The 20368-nt window shown below is 37.6% G+C and overlaps 1 protein-coding gene and 1 pseudogene across 4 annotated transcripts in view; both read right to left on the bottom strand.

The window, feature by feature from the left end:
* The window catches only part of SMAP1 (small ArfGAP 1), a 187977-nt gene that overhangs the window by 158720 nt on the left and 8889 nt on the right, over positions 1 to 20368 (bottom strand). The gene's annotated exons all lie outside the window — the stretch shown is intronic.
* On the bottom strand, positions 1803 to 2771 carry LOC112622116 (annotated as a pseudogene).

Below are 20368 nucleotides of genomic sequence, written 5' to 3'. Positions count from 1 at the left end.
AAGGCAAAAGCAGTACTAACAGAAAAGTTTATAGTAATAAGCGCCTACATTACAAAAGCAGAAGACTTCAAATAAATAACATAATGATGCAGCTTTAAACACTAGCAAAGCAAAGGCAAACCAAGCCCAAAATCAGGAGAAAAGAAATAATAAAGATCAGAGCAGAAATAAAAGAAATTGAAATAAAAAATACAAAAGATCAATGAAACAAAATGCTGGGTTTTTTTTAAAGCTAAGCAAAAGATAAGCCAGACGAAGAAAGAAGACACAAATAAATAAAATCAGAGATGAAAAAGGAGACATTACAACCAATACTGCCGAAATTCAAACGATCATTAGAGGCTACTATGAGAAACTATATGCCAATAAATTGGAAAAGCTAGATTAAATGGATAATTTCCTAGACACATACAATCTACCAAAATTAAACCACAAAGAAATCCAAAATCTAAATAGACTAATAACAAGAAATGAGATTGAAGCTGTAATACAAAGTATCCCAACAAAGAAAAGTCCAGGACCCAATGGCTTCACTGCTGAATTCTATCAAACATTTAAAGAAGAACTAATACCAATCCTACTCGAACTATTCTGACAAATAGAGGAGGACGGAATACTTCCAAACTCATTCTACAAGGCTAGTATCACCCTGATACCAAAACCAGACAAACACATCAAAGAAAAGGAAGTCAATATCCTGATGAACACTGATGCAAAATTCCTCAACAAAATACTAGCAAACCAAATTAAACAACATATTAAAAAGATCATTCATCATGATCAAGTGGGATTTATCCCAAGGATGCAATGATATTTCAACATATGCCAAATAACCAATGTGATACATCATATCAACAGACCAAAGGACAAAAACCAAATAATCATTTCAACTGATACTGAAAAAGATTCTGATAAAATTCAACATCCCTTTATGATAGAAATCTCAAAAAAATGGAGTATGGAAGGAACATATCTCAACACAATAAAAGCCATATATGACACACCCCCAGCTAGTATCATACTGAATGGGGAAAAACTGAAAGCCTTTCCTCGAAGACCTGGAACAAGACAAGGATGCCCACTATCACTACTGTTATTCAACATAACAGTCAAACAATGTCTAGCTAGAGCAATCAGACAAGAGAAAGAAAGGGCATCCAATTTGGAAAGGAAAAAGTCAAAGTATCCTTGTCTGCAGGTAATATGATCTTATATTTCGAAAAAATTAGACTCTACCAAAAAAACTATTAGAATAAACAAATTCAGTAAGGTTGTAGGATACACAATCAATATACAAAAATCAGTAGCATTTCTACTTGTCAAGAGCAAACAATGAGAAGAAGCAATCAAGAAGGTAATTCCATTACAACAGCTACAAATACAGTGAGATAAATAAAGTTAAAGAAATGAAAGATCTCCAGAGTGAATAGAATAAAACATTGATGCAAGAAACTGAAAAAGACACACACAAAAACTGAAATATATTCCATGTTCATGGATTGAAAGATTCAACATCGGATTTTTGTTGTTTTGTTTAAATTATACCTTTGATCCTAAGACAAACCAAGCAGTTAAATAATTTCAAAAAAGTAAACAACAGACATTATCCTCAAGTTATCAAGGCGTCTACAAGGTACCTTTACCCCCAAACCCTATATAGTATACAGTTACACAGGTGAGAACCAAATTCAGGTTTCCAACAAAAATTATAAAATGTTATTCAGCAAAAGCTGCAATTCTCTATAGCAGCTCATGAGATTACTCTGGATTCCTCTGCAATCGCTGTCAAGACTGTGAGCCTCTCACATTCTACTTGGCTAACAGGCTAGGTCCAAGGAAGTGAGAGTCAACAGTCACTCAACACTTCATTGTGTCACTTCATATATACTACTATGTCTCCTTGCTTTTCAACAATTTCTTCTAGGTTTCAAATAGTTCTGAATCCAGTTTCCAAGGTAATACTGCTGGGTTATGTATAGATTTTTCCCTCTTCAAGTACATCAGGATATGATTTAGCTTTATTAAATTTCCAGATTTTCACTGTGTAAACGAGCAGACACATCAGAAAACAGATCAGCTCCAGAGCCAGGATGTCCAGAAGGAGATCAAGATATAATCTGATCTGCTGGGTTCCAGGAAGGAATTGCTGCAACACAGTATGAAGATAATTATTGTTACCAGTGGAGTGTATCATTAATGCAAATTTCTTGAGATGCCTTATACATCAGTAGATCAAGTTATAGCCTCGATTTCTGACTTTGCTGTGGTGATACTGGATGTACCATTCAAGATGTAAATGGAATATCCACCACAAAATAACTTTCCCAAGGATTACGACCATTTGAACTTTAAGAGGGTTGGTGTAGTATCCTGGGCACCTGTCTTCATTTAGGTTAGGGTAAGAACAAACCACATCTGTTAAAAACGTTAAAAGTAACACAACATGAATAAACAAGAGAAGACTTTCTATGACGACTGTAGGAAAAAGAATCAGGGTCTAAAATGAGCTTCTAGTGAATAATGTTAAGAGAAGCTGGGTATCCAGAGCTGGGTCATCTTCAATACTTTGAGTGATATCCAAGAAACCCCTTACATTTTTAACCAATTTTGCTTTAAATGTATGAGTCTCAAATCAACTTCCAGGTCTCACAGTTTTTCATTTTCTCAACCCCTCCATCCTTCCCCCAATGTCATTTTGCAAAGCTGGAGGCAAAAGCTTTAGCCAACCTGGCCTCTCCACCTGTCAGAGCTGATATTGTTAAAATGTCCATACTACCCAAAGCAATCTACAGATTCAATGCAATCCCTATTAAAACACAATAATGGCCAGGCAAGGTGGTTTATGCCTGTAATTCCAGCACTTTGGGAGGCCAAGGCGGGTGGATCATGAGGTCAAGAGATGGAGATCATCCTGGCCAACATGGTGAAACCCCGCCTTTACTAAAAATACAAAAATTAGCTGGCTGTAAGTAATGGCACACACCTGTAGTCCTAGCTACTCAGGAGACTGAGGCAGGAGAATCGCTTGAACCTGGGAGGCAGAGGTTGCAGTGAGCGGATATTGCACCACTGCACTCCAGCCTGGCGACAGACCAAGATTCTGTCTTTAAAAAAAACAAACAAACAAACAAAAAAAAAAAAACGCATTCTTCACAGAAATCCTAAAATTTACATGAAACCACAAAAGACCCAGAATAGCCCAGGCAACCCAAAGCAAAAAGAACAAAACTTGAGGAATCACATTACCTGACTTCAAATTATACTACAGATCTTCTAAAACGGCCTACCAAAACAAAAACAAATCATAGTACAGAGCTATAGTAACCAAAACAGCATGGTACTGGCATAACAACAGACACACAGGCTGGGCGCAGTGGCTCACGCCTGTAGTCCCAGCACTTGGGAGGCAGATGCAGGTGCATTATGAAGTCAGGAGATCAAGACCATCCTGGCTAACACGGTGAAACCCCGTCTCGACTAAAAATACAAAAAATTAGCCAGGTGTGGTAGTGGGCGCCTGTAGTCCCAGCTACTCAGGAGGCTGAGGCAGGAGAATGGCATGAACCCAGCAGGCAGAGATTGCTGTGAGCCGAGATCACGCCACTGCACTTTAGCCTGGGCAACAGAGCGAGACTCCGTCTCAAAAAAAAAAAAAAAAAGAGAAAGAAAGAAAATAGACACATGGACAAATGGAATCAAATAGAAAACCCAGAAATAAATCCATACATCTACAGTGAGCTCATTTTTGACAAAGGGGCCCAGAACATACATTGGGTAAAGAGCAGTCTCTCCAATAAATGGTACTGGGAAAACTGGATATGCATATGCAGAAGAATAAAACTAGACCCGTATCTCTTACCATATACAAAATTCAAGTCAAAATAGATTAAAGGCTTAAATCTAAGACCTCAAACTATGAAACTACTAAAAGAAAACATTGGGGAAACTCTGCCCAGGCAAAAATGTCTTGAGCAGTAACCCACGAACACAGGCAACCAAAGCAAAAATGGACAAATGGGATCACATCAAGTTATAAAGCTTTGGCACAAAAAAGGAAACAATCAACAAAGTAAAGAGACAACCCATAAAATGAGATAAGATATTTACAAACTCTCCATCTGACAAGGGATTAATAACCAGAATATATAATGAGCTCAAATAACTCCATAGGAAAAAATATAATAACCTGATTTTAAAATGGGCAAAAGATCTAATCAGACATTTCTCCAAAGAAATCATATAGATGGCAAACAGGTATATGAAAAGGTGCTCAACATCACTGATTATCAGAGAAATGCAAATTAAAACTACAATAAGATATCATCTCACTCCAGTTAAAATGGTTTTTAAGCAAAAGACAGAAAATAACAAATGCCAGCATGGATGTGGAGAAGAGGGAACCCTTGGACACTGTTGGTGGGAATGCAAATTAGTGCAACCACTATGAAGAACAGTATGGAGATTCCTCAAAAAAACTAAAAATAGACCTACCATATGATCCAGCAATCTCACCGCTAGGTATATACCCAAAAGGAAGGAAATAATTATACTGAAGAGATACCTGCATGGCCATGTTTATTGTGGTGCTATTCACAATAGCCAACATTTGGAAGCTACCTAAGTGTCCATCAACAGGGGAACGCATAAAGACAACGTGGTACATATACACAATGGAGTACTATATTCAGCAATAAAAACGAATGAGGTCCTGTCATCTGCAACAACATGGATGGAACTAGAGGACGTTATGTTAAGTGAAATAAGCCAGGCACAGAAAGACAAACTTCTCACATTCTCACTCTTATGGGAGCTAAAAATTAAAACAACTGAACTCACGGAGATAGAGAGTAGAATGATGATTACTAGAAACTGGGAAGAGGTTGGTGCAGAAGGCCACAGAATTGAGATGGTTAATGGGTACAAATATACAGTTAGAATGAATAAGATCTAGTATTTGATAACACAACAGGGTGATTACAGTCAACAATAATTTATCACACATTTTAAAATAACTAATAGTAAAATTGGAATGTTTGTAACATAAAGAAATGATAAACGTTTGAGGTGATGGAAACTTCATTTACCCTGATGAGATTATTATACTTTGTATGCCCATATCAAAATATCCCATGTACCCCATAAATATATCCACCTACTATTATATGTACCCATACAAATTAAAAAAATCAGTGAAGAAGAAAACCAAAAGGCAACAAAAAAGTCAATGAAAATAAAAACTGATTATTTGAAAAACCAATAAAATCGGTAAATCTCTAGCCAGGCTGAAGAGGAAAGAGAAAATACAAACTACCAATATCAGCAAACAGAGATGCAACATTACTACAGATTCTACAGATATCATCATAAGGGAATATTATAAACAACTTTATGCTATAAGTGCATCAACTCCTTGAAAGACACAAATGAGCTCTCTCCAGAAGGAAAAGATAACCTGAATGGCCTAGTATCTATTAAATAAACTGAATCTGTTCAGCAAAAAACAAACAAAAACTCAAGGCCCAGATAGCTTTACTGGGGAAATCTACCAAACAATTAAGGAATAGTATCAGTTCTATACAAACTCCTCCAGAAATTGAGGGAAAAAAATAGTGGGGAAGAGGGGAATGGGGAGGAGGAGAATACTACCTAATTCATTTTGTGAGCCTAAAACTATTCTGATACCAAACCAGACAAAGATATCACAAGAAATGAAACCTACAGTTTAATACCCTTCATGAAAATATGTAAAATTATAGCAAATCAAATTCAAATACATATATAAAAGGGTAATACATCATGACCAAGTATAGTTTCTCCCAGGAATGCAAAGTTTAATGTGTGAAAAACAATGCAGTTTAATATATTAAAGAATTTAAAAAACGACCGGGTGCAGTGGCTCACGCCTGTAATCCCAGCACTTTGGGAGGCCAAGGCGAGCAGATCACCTGAGGTCGGGAGTTCGAGAACAGCCTGACCAAGATGGAGAAATCTCATCTCTACCAAAAACACAAAATTAGGGGGCCGCGGTGGTACATGCCTGTAATCACAGCTACTCAGGAGGCTGAGGCAGGAGAATCGCTTGAACCCAGGAGGCGGAGGTTGCAGTGAGCCAAGATCACACCATTGCATTCCAGCCTGGGCAACACGAGCGAAACTCTGTCTCAAAAAACAAACAAAAAATAATAATTCAAAAACTATATGATCATCTCGAAAGATGCAAAAAAGCATTTGATAAAATTCAACATACATTTCTGATGAAAATTCTCAGCAAACTAGCAACAAAGGAAATTTTCTCAACCTGATAAAAGGTATCTATAAGACTTTTACATACAAGATAAAGTCTGAACCTTTTCTCCCTTAGTATCAGGAACAAGACAAGCAAGTCCACTTTCACCACTTCCATTTTACTAGATTCTACTCAGTGCAATAAAATAAGAAAAAGGAAATAAAAGGTATTCACATTGGAAAAAAAGCAAAAATTGCCTTTATTCGAGGATGGTAATTGTCCAGGTAGGAGATCTGATAGAATCCACGAAAAAAGCGATGAAAACAAATAAGTGAGGTTAACTAAGTTGCAAGATGTAAGTGTGCAGCAACCTATGGTATTTCTACATACCGGTAATAATCAGAAATTAAAATTTTAAAAACATCTTTTACAATAGCATTAAAAAGTAAAATCTTATGGAAAAATCTAACAAAAAATAAGCAAGGCCCATACACTGAAAACTATAAAATACTGCCAAGCAAAATTAAATAAGATCTAAATAATTAGAGAGATATATTTTGTTCAGATTGGAAGACTCTATTAATAAAGATGTCAATTATCTCTCAAATGGATCTACAGACTCAAAGTATTCCCCATTGAAATCTAAGATTAGTTGTAGAAACTGACAAAGCGATTCTAAAATTCATATGAAAATTCAAGTAACCTAGAATAGCCATAACAGTTTTGAAAAAATAACAAAGTTGGAAGACTTACACTACCTTACTTCCAGACTTATTAAGAAGCTACAGTAATAAAGACTGTACAATACTGGCATAAAGGCAGAGAAACAGATCAATGGAACATAATAAATTTCAGAAGTGCTCCCTCCTGGACATATATGGTCAATTTAGTTTTTTACAAAGGTGCAAAAGTAGAAAGACTAATATTTTCAAGAAATGGTTCTCAGGCCGGGCACAGTGGCTCACACCTGTAATTCCAGCACTTTGGGATGCCAAGGCACGTGGATCACCTGAGGTCGGGAGTTTAAGACCAGCCTGGCCAACATGGTGAAACCCCATCTCTACTAAAAATACAAAAATTAGCCAGGCATGGTGGCGCATGCCTGTAATTCCAGCTACTCAGGAGGCTGAGGCACGACATGAGAATCACTTGAACCAGATTGGGAGGTAGGGTATGCAGTGAGCCAAGATCACACCACTGCACTCCAGCCTGGGTGATAGAGTAAGACTCTGTTTCAAAAAAAAAAAATATTGTTCTCAAAGGATCAAATATATCCATATGCAAAAAATAATAATAATAATAACTTTGATCCATTCCTTGTATCATATATAAAATGCAACTCAAAATTGATCATGGACTTAAATATAAAACATATCTCTGTAAAACTTTTAGGAAACAACATAGAAAATCTTCAGGATCTAGGGTTAGGCAAATTGTACTTAGACTGGCTAAAAACACAGTACATAAAAAAAATTAATAAATTGAACCTCTTCAAAATTAACTTTTCTTCTATGAAAGACCATGTGAAGAGGATGTAAAGATAAGCTACAAAGTAGGAAAAAGTATTTGCACATATCTGACAAAGGACTAGTATCTAGAATATATAAAGCACTTTCAAAACTCAACAGTAAAAAACAAAATCCATTTAGAAAATGAAACATGAACAGACATTTCACTGAAGAAGATATACAGAGTGAAAACTGGCACATGAAAAGATGTTCAATACCATAAACCACTAGGAGAATCCAAATGGAAACCAATATCACTATTACAACACATCTAACATGACTAAAATAAAAAACAGTCACACCACCAAATGCTGGCAAAGAAATGGAGAAACTAAATGGCTCACATCATTATTAGATATATAAAATGGTACAACCGGCCGGGCGCGGTGGCTCAAGCCTGTAATCCCAGCACTTTGGGAGGCCGAGACGGGTGGATCACGAGGTCAGGAGATCGAGACCATCCTGGCGAACACGGTGAAACCCCGTCTCTACTAAAAAATACAAAAAAAAAACTAGCCGGGCGAAGTGGTGGGCGCCTGTGGTCCCAGCTACTCGGGAGGCTGAGGCAGGAGAATGGCGTAAACCCGGGAGGCGGAGCTTGCAGTGAGCTGAGATCCAGCCACTGCACTCCAGCCTGGGCGACAGAGCCAGACTCAGTCTCAAAAAAAAATAAAATAAAATAAAATGGTACAACCACTTTGGAAAAGTTTGGCACTTTTTTTATGGATCTCAGCATGCAATCGCCATACAACCCAGCAAACTGCACTACTGGGCACTTATCAGAGAAATAAAAACTTACATCCACACAAAAATCTACACAAAAATGTAACAGCAGCTTTATTTTTAATACTAAACAACTACAAACAGTTCAGAGGTCCTTCAACAGGTGAATGGTTAAACAAACTATAGTACAAACATATCACAAAATTCTATTTAATTAAAAGAAAAGAACTATTAACAGACGCAACAACTTGGATGTGTCTTGAAGGAATTACACTGAGTAAGGCCAATCCCAGAAGGCTGCATATTGCATGATTCTATTTATATAACATTTTTGAAATGGCAAAATTTTGGAAGTGAAAAACAGATTCGTGGATGCTATGGGTTAGGAATGGATGGGTGGGGTGGGACAGAGAAAAATGTGTGTGGTTTCAACAGGGCAACACAAGAGATTCTTGTGGTATATAACTGTTCCATATCTTGACTATGGTGGCAGATATATGTATCTTCACCTGTGATAAAATTGTATAAAAATACACACACACACACACACACACACACATTACCGTACAAGCAAAACTGTAGAAGTCACAGTAAGATTGGTGGGTTGTATCAACATCAGTATATCGATTGTGACATTCATCTATAATGTTACAAGATGTTACCATTAGGAGAAACTGGATCAAGTGTCTATGTATTTTTTAATCTTTAATCATCCAACATATATTCAACTGTGATTCACACATTATAGTTTCTCTACGTATGTTCTGATTTATAGCTTTCCTTCCATCCCAAACATGCACCAAAAGGGTAAAGAAGCTATTATCTCAACCAAATGGTGTCAAAAAAAATGACCATTATTTTTAACCTAACAACTCTTCAAAACAGAGGAGCAAAATACTAGAAATACTCAATGCCCCACATTGAGAAAAATGTACTATAATCATTCAGCAATAAATATATGTTACAGCAAACTGCATGGTACAACAAAATCTTAATAACCTAAAATCCTACAAAATATATTTCCCTTGGTTAATTGGAATTGTTTTTTGAGAAACTGCTGTTATGTGAAAAGAATGCATGGCAAAGAAATTCATCACAAATTTAAGAAAATGATTACTTCATTAAAATAATCCTCACTTTTTAAAATTTAAAAATTAAAACAGCACTGTCCAACTGTACTTTCCATGATGCTGGAAACATTCTATAATCTGCATTATCCAACACATTAGCTCCTAGCCACAGTGGCTATTAAGCCTACAAATATGGCTAGTGGAACTAAGAAAATGAATGTTTAAATTCGGTTAAATAGTCTTATGGCTAGTGACTTCCACATTGAACAGGACAAACCAAGAACTTACAGAGAAACTTAAAAAAACACATAGAGACAGCCAAAATGCAAAAATCATCATCATCAATATATTAGGTCAATATTTCCCAATCAGGACACTACTGGCATTTTGGGCAGAATAATTCATTGTGCAGAACTGTCCCAAAGAGAGTATTCTCTTCAAATGAAAAGGGTATTTTTTCCCAAGTTTAGTTTTATGCCTACTTTTGAAATTACAGAGTATTATTACAGTCAAAGAAATTACTAGTTATTAAATTCATAGCAATAATGCATTTTGACCAGCAGAGGGCAGATATATGTTATAAAACCACCACTTGGTATATACCATATTCAAATATTTAAGAAGCCCAATTGTACTAAATCAAAAGACACTATTATATTCATTTACACAAAAAGAATTATACTTCTGTAAGATAAGAAAGCAAATGTGCTAAAAAAGAACATATTTTTTTCAAAAATACCCCGACAAGTCTCCCAGAAACCAATTTTTGTCAACTATATCAGTTTATTCAAGAGTTAACTATAATCCCTCAAACAAAACAAAGTAACTCTGACAAAAGTTCCATTAAGCCTTATTTCAAGGGCTGTTTACACCTATATTAATAACATTCCTTCTGCTACAAAACAAATTCCAAACAATTTTCCTCACAGACCACATAAGCTGTCAGAATTCCAAGAGAAATTAAGCATTTGTTTCAAAAGTAAACTAAACACAGAAAACAAAACAAGCAATGAGACGTGGCAAAGGCATTTAAAATGGCAAAGGACTGCCTAAGAAGAGCATTAGAATACTAAAGATTCACTTTCTTAAATCTTACTGCACTGCATAGCAGGTAAAAAACAAGACTCTGAAGCAATTTGGGTTTAGCTTTACAACAGAAATTTTCATAAGAGCTTAGAAAATAGTTTTAATGTCTACCAAAAAATACAAAAATCAAATGGCCTTTTCTAGTTCCTTTGATCCTCTGTATTGCATTTAATTTTCCTAACCATATGCCCTACTTAAAACCCTGGCAGGGTGCAACGGCTCAGCCTATAATCCTAACACTTTGGGAGGCCACGGCAGGAGGATCACTTGAGGCCGAGAGTTTGAGACCAGCCTGGGCAACAGAGCAAGTAAGACTCTGTCTCTACAAAAAGAATGTCTTAAATGAGCTGGGCATGGTGGCGTACATCTGTAGTCCGAGATACCTGGGAGGCTGAGGTAAGAAGATCATTTGAGTCCAGGCGTTTGAGGCTGCAGTGAGCCATTGTGATGCCACTACACTCCAGCCTGGGTGACAAAGTAAGGCTCTGTGTCAAAAAACAACAACAAAAAAAAACTCTTCTCCCAAGGCTTCTCTGTTCTGGTTTTCCTTGCAGTCTTCCTTCACAAAGAATGGGACGATTCTACTTCATCCCATCGCCTCTCTACAAAGTCTTCATCATTGACCCTCTGGTTAAAAGTGTTGACTCGAGTAATAGGACTTTAGGAAACACTTCTATGCAGATAACTCCCAAATCAACAATTGTCCCTTTGTCTATTTTCTCCCGGACATTTCTGCCCAGTACTTACACCTGCCTTCAGAAAGGTACGTACAAAGCACGTCCACTAAGTATATGCACAAACCTGTTTACCTGGTTGTTCCTACATGAAATAACTTTGCCATTCTCCTTTGATTCCACTCTTCCTCAAGAACTACCTCCTTTATTAAAAACCTTCCCCAACCCCCATTCTTGGTGATTTTTATTTTCTCTGAATTTATTTAACATCTAATGCTTGTGCTACCCTTTTCAGAATACACTCTGTGTTTATGGCCTGCCTCTTTAAAGTAAAGGCTCCTCAGGGCAGGACAGGGTAGGGCTTCTGCTGTGCATCCCTCACTAATGTCTACTCTAGTGAACCAGCAGATAAAAAGTTAAAAAAAAAAAAAAAACAAGTATTAACTACTTTATTTTCCTGAGGCTTCCATCAAGTATTTTTGCACTGGCCTAGTCTCAGAATCTGTTCAATTACATTTTTTACCAAACAAAATATAATTCACAAATGCTTCCTGCAAAGTGATAAAATGAATGAGTGCTCAAAAAAAACTAAGACCTGGCATAATTACCAAACACCTACTCATGTATCAAACCCTTACTTTGTGCCAGACATTACTTCACGAGCTCAGTTAATCCTCACAACCCTGTGACACAGGTATTACCATTCTACATGTAATGACACTGGGGCTCATAAAGTTTAAATACCACACTCCTACCAAGAAGAAGGAAGGAGTGAAAGGAAAGAAAGAAATGAGAGCCAGCAGTGGGAGAGCTGAGCCTTCAAAACAGAGCAGGGAGGTTTCACAGCCCATGTTTTCCCTATCAAACTAGCCTGCCTCTCAAAGAGAAGAGAAGAGCAGTGACTACCAACCCATAGACAACTGGAGGAAGAATACTACAGAGGAGATATTACCATATAACTACTGTGTTTTTACTTTATCGTGTAAACTTGGGTAGAAGGAATAAAAATGTAAACAAGTTCAAAATACCATAAGGACACTGAAAAACTTAGAAAGTTCTTTAAGGAACTAATAAAATCTACACATGCAGCATTCATTCCCCTGAAAATTTTAAGTGTTAGCTGACTTTGGCAAAGAAGTTGAACTTTGGTGATCATTTAAGGATTTGGTGGTCATTAGTATGTTATAAAATAAAAGGAGAAATGAAGTCTAATTTTTAAGAATCCATAATCCTTGTTTCACCTGATGGTCTTAAAGTTTACCCCTTGTCAAATCTAAAATTTCTTTCTTTACCCAGGTGACTAAGAATCCTTAAAAAAAATCAGCGGCCGGGCGCGGTGGCTCAAGCCTGTAATCCCAGCACTTTGGGAGGCCCAGACGGTCAGATCACGAGGTCAGGAGATCGAGACCATACTGGCTAACACGGTGAAACCCCGTCTCTACTAAAAAATACAAAAAACAAGCCGGGCGAGGTGGCGGGCGCCTGTAGTCCCAGCCACTCAGGAGGCTGAGGCAGGAGAAGGGCATAAACCCAGGAGGCGGAGCTTGCAGTGAGCCGAGATCTGGCCACTGCACTCCAGCCTGGGCGACACAACGAGACTTCGTCTCAAAAAAAAAAAAAAAAAAATCAGCTTAAATATTCAAAAATCTGATTAAGTACAGTAAAGCCCTCTTTATTTTGTTCACCCCTTCACCAATGCTCTAGTGCTTTCCATCTATCTGTACAATCTCTCAAACACAAAAATATTTACAAATACCTCTTATTTTCCACGCTATTTACAGATTTATATCGAGATAACCATTTGTTCCTAGTTAACATTGTAGATGACAACAAATATCATCCCAAATTTTGAAAACATGTTTACATTACTGCCAAATTTATGTTTGAATAAACTGGTTAAATAATAGATAATCCTTGCTCACTCTGATAACTAATTATCTTCTTAATATACTGCCATTACATAGGTAACAGTTTGATTAAGCATAAAAACCCACAATTTACCTCCCTTCTCACTGTGCACACGGACTGAATTTAAAGAGAATGAAAAGATTAAAAAGCTGGGTGCTGTCTTTTGTGAAGGTCAAGGGTAACACATTAATATGTGACCTGACAAAGTAACAGACAGATTTCCAGAAGACTTGGGTTCACTCCCATGTTCTCTCACCGTTCCATTGCTTTGAACAAGTCATTTAGCCTCTTTTATCTCTCTAGTATAGGAGACTCGAATAGATACCATACAGGTCTCTTCTATGTCTAAACTTTCAACAATTCCATAATTACTAAAAAATATATATAGATCAGAAACTGAAAATATCTTTCCAAAATGCTCAACCCACTTATTCACGGTCTTATGGGTGCAATATAGAGATGAATGGTACAGCCTACCAGGATACCCAGAAGAATGAATGTTGTCTGGAATTTTGTGTTCTCTTGGCCCAATGACTGGTCAAGAGAGAAATGTGAAAAGGGTGCCAATCCCACCCTCCCAAAATATAGGGGCAAATCCTAACAGAATAGAAATGACCAATGAGCACAATAAAAATGTTCAATATTCGCAGTGGCTCACGCCTGTAATCCCAACACTTTGGGAGGCCAAGGCGGGTGAATCACAAGGTCAGGAGTTCAAGACCAGCCTGATCAAGATGGTGAAACCCCATCTACTAAAAATACAAAAAAATTATCCAGGCATGGTGGCGGGCGCCTGTAATCCCAGCTTCTCGGGAGGCTAAGGCAGAGAACTGCTTGACCCCAGGAAGCGGAGGCTGCAGTAAGATGAGATCGTGCCACTGCACTCCAGCCTGGGTGAGAGAGTGAGATTCCGTCTCAAAAAAAAAAAAAAAGTTCAATTGTAAGAGTATCAAGAAAATGCAAAATAGTATAACATTTTCACCAACTGTATTAAGGAAGCCTTTTAAAAATACAAATGCCCAGTAACAGGCTGGGTACAATAAGTCAGCAACTCTTTTTTTGAGATGGAGTCTCACTCTGTCACCAGGCTGGAGTGCAGTGGCACGATCTCCAGTCTCTGCAACCTCTGCCTCCCAGGTACAAGTGATACTCCTGCCTCAGCCTCCCGAGTAGCTGGGATTACAGGCGTGTGTCACCAGGCCTGACTAATTTTTGTATTTTTAGTAGAGACAGGGTTTCACTATGTTGGCGAGGCTGGTTATGTACTCATGACCTCAAGTGATCCACCCGCCTTGGCCTCCCAAAGTGCTAGGATTACAGGCATGAGCCACAGCACTCGCCTAGCCATTCTTTAGATAGTAGTGGTGGGAAAGTAAACTGGTCCCAACACTTCTGGCAATAGAGATCAAACAGGTTTTAATCTGGTATACTCTTTAACATAGACCTTAGATTTTATTCTGAAGAAAAAAGTGTGCACACAAAGCTTTGTAGCAGCAGTATATGCAACCACAAAAGTTAGAAAACATACCAATCAGTGGAGAGGGATTATTTTTACAAATTTTTAAAGTATTTTAAAACACTGACTATTAGCCAATATTCTGTGCAGAAGGCCGGGCATGTTGGCTCACGCCTGTAATCCCCAGCACTTGGGGAGGCCAAGGCAGGTGGATCACTTGAGGTCAGGAGTTCGAGACCAGCCTGGCCGATACGGCAAAACCCCGTCTCTACTAAAAATACAAAAGTTAGCTGGGTGTGGTGGTGGGCGCCTATAATCCCAGCTACCTGGGAGGCTGAGGCAAGAGAATCGCTTGAACCCAGGAGGCAGAGGTTGCAGTGAGCCAAGATAGCACCATTACACTCAAGCCTGGGTGAAGAGGAAGATTCCATCTCAAAAAAAAAAAAAAAAAAATTCTGTGCAAAGAATAACCTTAAATCCCCTATGATGTCCCACTATCCTTATTCTCAGCAAATGACTTCATCAACTAATTGTCCCCTCACATTTCAGACCCATCTTACTCTCTTACAAATTGTTCCATAGTCTTCCTGATCTTTTTTCTCCTGTCAAAAGCTAACCATTTCATTTGTATTTTAAATTTTCTCTAAACCTTGCATTAACATACTACCTAAATACGCCACACTTGCTTCTTAGAGAGCTTGCTGCTCTTAGTCATGAAAAAGGAACCCCTACTGGTTATCCCTGCAGCCCTATTAGCACCTAATAGAAAATCCTGCACCTAGAGGCACCAAAAAACCTGATGTTCTAAAGATTCCATAAGCAACTTTAGAGCTGTGTATGACTAACACAAGTCCTCAAGAAAAAAACATTAAACCACTGTTTTCCATAATGTTTTCAAAGCACTCATTAGTATTCTAATTGACTTGGCACACACACAAAAAAAAACACACACACAAAAAAGGCACCAAAGATTTTTCATTCTTTAAACCAGTATCAAGAAGTGTATCACTTCTGCAAAGTCTTTACTCAGACCATTAAATTTATTTTCAAGGAAGACGAAAAAAACTTTAAGAGTGTATATGTTACAAAAATTCAAATAAAAGAATTGAGAAACTGCTACATAATCTACAGTAACTGTTAACATCAGCAAAAGAAGTAAACAACGTATTTGTCTTTTCTTTTGTTTGTTTTTGTTTTTGAGACAGGGTCTTACTGTTGCCCAGGTTGGAGTGCAGTGGCACAATCAGGCTCACTGTAGCCTTGACCTCTTCAGGAGATCCTCCTACCTTAGCCTCCCAAGTGGCTGGCACCACAGGCACGTGCTACCACACCCAGCTTTTTTTTTTTTTTTTTTTTTTTTTTTTTTACTTTTTGTAGAGACAGAGTTTCGCCATTTTGCCAAGGCTGGCCTCGAATTTCTGGGCTCAAGTGATCCAACTGCCTTGGCCTCCCAAAGTGCTGGGATGAGAGGTGTGAACCACCATTCCTAGCCTATGCACTGTATTTTGTTTAAATAAACTCCCTCATCCCAATCCTTAGCAACCACTGACCTATTTTCTGTCCCTATAAGTTTTATCCCTTTATTTAATAGAACTCCATGTAATTATGGCTGGGTGCAGTGGCTGACGCCCGTAATCCCAGCACTGTGGAAGGCCAAGGTGGGTGGATCACCTGAGGTTAGGAGTTCGAGACGAGCCTGGCCAACACGGTGAAACCCTGTTTCTACTAAAAATACAAAAATTAGCTGGGTGTGGTGGCGCGTGCCTGTAATCCCAGCTACTCGAGAGACTGAGGTAGGAAAATCACTTGAACCCGAGAGGTGGAGGCTGCAGTGAGCCGAGATCACACCACTGCACTCCAGCCTGGGAGACACAGTGAGACTCCATCTCAAAAACAAACAAACAAACAAACAAAAAAACAAGAAAACCATGTATTTGTAATCTGTACTATATAGTCTTTTGTGTATGGATTCTTTTGCTAAACAGAATGTTTTTATGACTCATCCACTAGTTCATCGCTTTGTATTGCAAAACATTATTCCACTGTACAAATGTACTATTTTCTTTATTCATTCATCAACTGATAGACATTTGAATTGTTTCCAGTGTTTGGCTATTACGAATAAAGCTGCTGTGAACATTCAAGTGCTTGTTTTAACTTTGTCTTATTATTAAGTTGCATTATTTCTTTAGATATTCTGAATAAAGGTCCTTACCAGATACAATATTTTTCCCAGCCAGTCTATGACTTTTAAGCGTCTCTTGAAAAGCAAAAGTTTTTAATTTTGATGAAGTTCATTTTCTCAATTTTAACTTTATGGAATATAATTCTGTGTCCCATCCAAGAATCCTTTGCTTAATTCAAGGTCCCAGAGATTTTCCCCCATATTTTCTTCTAGCAGTTTTATAGTTTTAGCTCTTAAATTTAGTTTTATGATCCATCTCAAATTAGTTTTTGTGAATGGCATGAGGTAAGATTCAAGGTATTATACATTCTGTTGTTGTTGAAAAAATTATCCTTTCTCTCCATTGAGTTACCTTGGCACTTCTGTTAAAACTGACCATAATATGTGAGTCTATTTCTGGACCATGTATTATGTTCCACAGATCTATGTCTGCCCTTACACCAATACCACATTGTTTTGATAACTAGCTTTTTAACAACTGTTAAAGTCAGGTTGTGTAAGACTTCAAACATTCTTTTTCTTCTTCAATGCTTTGATTTTGGAAGGTCCCTTGCATTTCACTAAAAATTTTAGAATCAGCTTGTCAGCTGCAACGAAAAAAGGCTTCTGAGATTCTGACTGGAATAATATTGAATCCAGAGATTAATTTGGAGGGAAATTACATCTTAAAAATATTGAGTCTTCTAATCCATGAGCATGATATCTCTGATATCTCTCTCCACTTCTTTAGGTACAGTATTCATTCATTTCTCTCAGCAATCTTCTGTAATTTTCGGTATACAGGTCTTGCACATATTTTGTTAAATTTATCCCACAGTTTTCATACTGTTATGCTATTGCAAATCGTAATTTTTATTTCAACTTCCAATTACTTGTTGCTAGTATATGAGTTACTTTTTCTATAGTCACTTTATTTCTGTAAACTTAATAAACTCAATTATTCATTCTAATCCCTTTTCTGTAAGTTTCTTAGGATTTCCTACATAAATGATAACATTGCAAAGAGATCGTTAAATGACTCTTGCATGCATGTATTTTTAAATAGGTCCTGTGAGAAAGGCTAATTTAAGTAGTACTTCATCAACCTATACCATCTTAAATACATCCAACTCAGTACCACTTATAAAAATCTAGATTCTGGCCAGGCACGGTGGCTCAAGCCTGTAATCCCAGCACTTTGGGAGGCCAAGGCGGGTGAATCACTCGAGCTCAGGGGTTCGAGACCAGCCTGGCCAACATAGCAAAACCCTGTCTCTACCAAAAATACAAAAATTAGCCAGATGTGGTGGCACATACCTATAAGCTACTCCAGAGGCTGAGACAGGACAATCGCTTGAACCTCGGAGGCGGAGGATGCAGTGAGCAGAGATCGTGCCAATGCACTCCAGCTTGGGTGACAGAGTAAGACTCTGCCTCAAGAAAACAAAAAACCAAACAAAAAATCTAGATTCTGTATACAATTTTTATCACAAATCCACTTTGGTAGGCAGAATAATGGCCCCCAAAGATGTCCTGTTCTATCCTTGGAATCTCTGTGAATAACTTAAGGACTCTGAGATGGCAGTTTTGTCCTGGATTACCCAGACAAACTCAATGTAATCACAGGGGTCATAAAAGTGCCAGAGAAGATGTAACAGTGAAAGTGGGGGGCAAGGAGGAGCAGAATCAAGGATGACACACTGCTAGTTTCAAAGATGGAGGAAGGAGCCATGAGCCAAGGAATGCAGGTGGCCTCTCCAAGCTGGAAAAGAAAACAGATTCTCCCCTAGAACCTCCAGAAGGAATGCAAGCCTGCTAACACCTTGCCTTTAGCTCAATCATACTCTTTTTGAACTGTGACCTCCAAACCTGCTAAAATGATAAAATTTGTATTGTTTTAAGTCATTCAGTTTGTGGGATTTTTTAATAGCAGCAATAGGAAATGAATATACTGGTGATGATCATTTCACTCAAACAATCTTCTGTTAATTTTTTTGTCACTGTGCACCATCATCACCCTACACCAAAAGCAACTTCCAAGAGTAGAAATGCATGAACTAAATAACACCTAGACTAAACCATAATATTTATGAATTTTCCTACAATGGAAGATAAATCTATCCCAAATATTATTTTCCAGAATTCCCCTTATTTTCTTAAGTTTAGGCTTGAGCTCATCACTGCTCAATGAAAGGCACTCTTTATAAAAGATCAATGACAGACATCTGAAGGTCTACCATCAATCACTTGGATCTCTGGTGAAATGGAGACCAAAAATTGCTGGGGTATAAGGGCCACAGAGAATGGAAGATTATTAGAATTACTTTTAATTCTCTTTCCTTTGGACCCTCAAGGTCCTCACATTTATCACTCAAAATATATGTGAACATAAAATTAAAATGTTTCCAAGAGCACTTTAAGCTCTGTTTTATGTGAAAAAAATTTAAAAATCACTTCTATATGATACTGTAACTAAATGCCACTCCAAGTTAAACACAATTGTACCTAACATCTGAGGTAGAAAATACTGACATTAATAGTAAGAAAGCATTACAGTGAAAAGTTTTAAACAAAAGGACAAAAGGACTCCTCAATCTGTGGGGAAGAGTCCTATGAGTTGTGCGATATAGCTTGGGATAATTAAAGCTAACACCAGGTAAATTTGCTCAGCAAAACCTAAATCATCAGTGAAAAGCTTTAAATAAAAACTGTAAGTTTGATGACAATACAAATCTCAATAGGACCCAAAAAATAAACTCTCAACAATACAATTTTCATGTCAGTAAAAAATACTATGTCAGTAAAAATACTATGCCAGTAAATACCAACATAGAAGTGACAAGGTTTGGGATTCAAGAAAGAACACAGATCATATAAGGTTGAAATAAATCTTTGCAATAAGGATTAAAGAGAACAAGGACAATCAGTCACTAAGCAAGGCAGAGGCAAAGCTTGGACTGAAACCTAGCTTTGCTCAATCAAGCTAGCGTTCTTTCAATTCTATCATGCTGTTTCTATGGTTTAAAAAGCCCAGGTATACGACCAGTATCTGACCTAAGGATATAGCTGCAAAAACAGGAAAAAAAAGAAAAATATATATATATGCATATATATATATGGAAGACAAAACAAAAAACAAAGAAACAAAAACACTAACGCACTTATCTGTGGACTCAGTAAGTTTCTAAAATAAAGTTTAGGCAAGGTACAGTGGCTCACACCTCTAATCCTAGCACTTTGGGAGGCCTAGGTGGGAGGACTGCTTGAGGTCACGAGTTTAAAAGCCCAAACAACATAGCAAGGCCCCTTCCCCACCACAATCTACAAAAAAAAAAAGTTTTTTAATTAGCCAGACATGGTGACAAACCTGTAGTCCCAGCTACTCGGGAGGCTGTGGCAGGCGGATCACTTGAGCCCAGGAGTTAGAGGCCACAGTGGGCTATGATCACGCCACTGCACCCCAGCCTAGGCAATAGCATGAGACCCTGTCTCTATAAAAAGGAAAAAATAAATAAATAAAATAAAGTTTAGTGATGAGATAAAAATCCCAATT

The sequence above is a fragment of the Theropithecus gelada genome, chromosome 4, assembly GCF_003255815.1.
Source record: "Theropithecus gelada isolate Dixy chromosome 4, Tgel_1.0, whole genome shotgun sequence".
Classification (NCBI taxonomy): domain Eukaryota; kingdom Metazoa; phylum Chordata; class Mammalia; order Primates; family Cercopithecidae; genus Theropithecus; species Theropithecus gelada.
The sequence above is the reverse complement of the archived record's forward strand: the minus strand, read 5'-3'. Positions and strand labels throughout refer to the sequence as shown.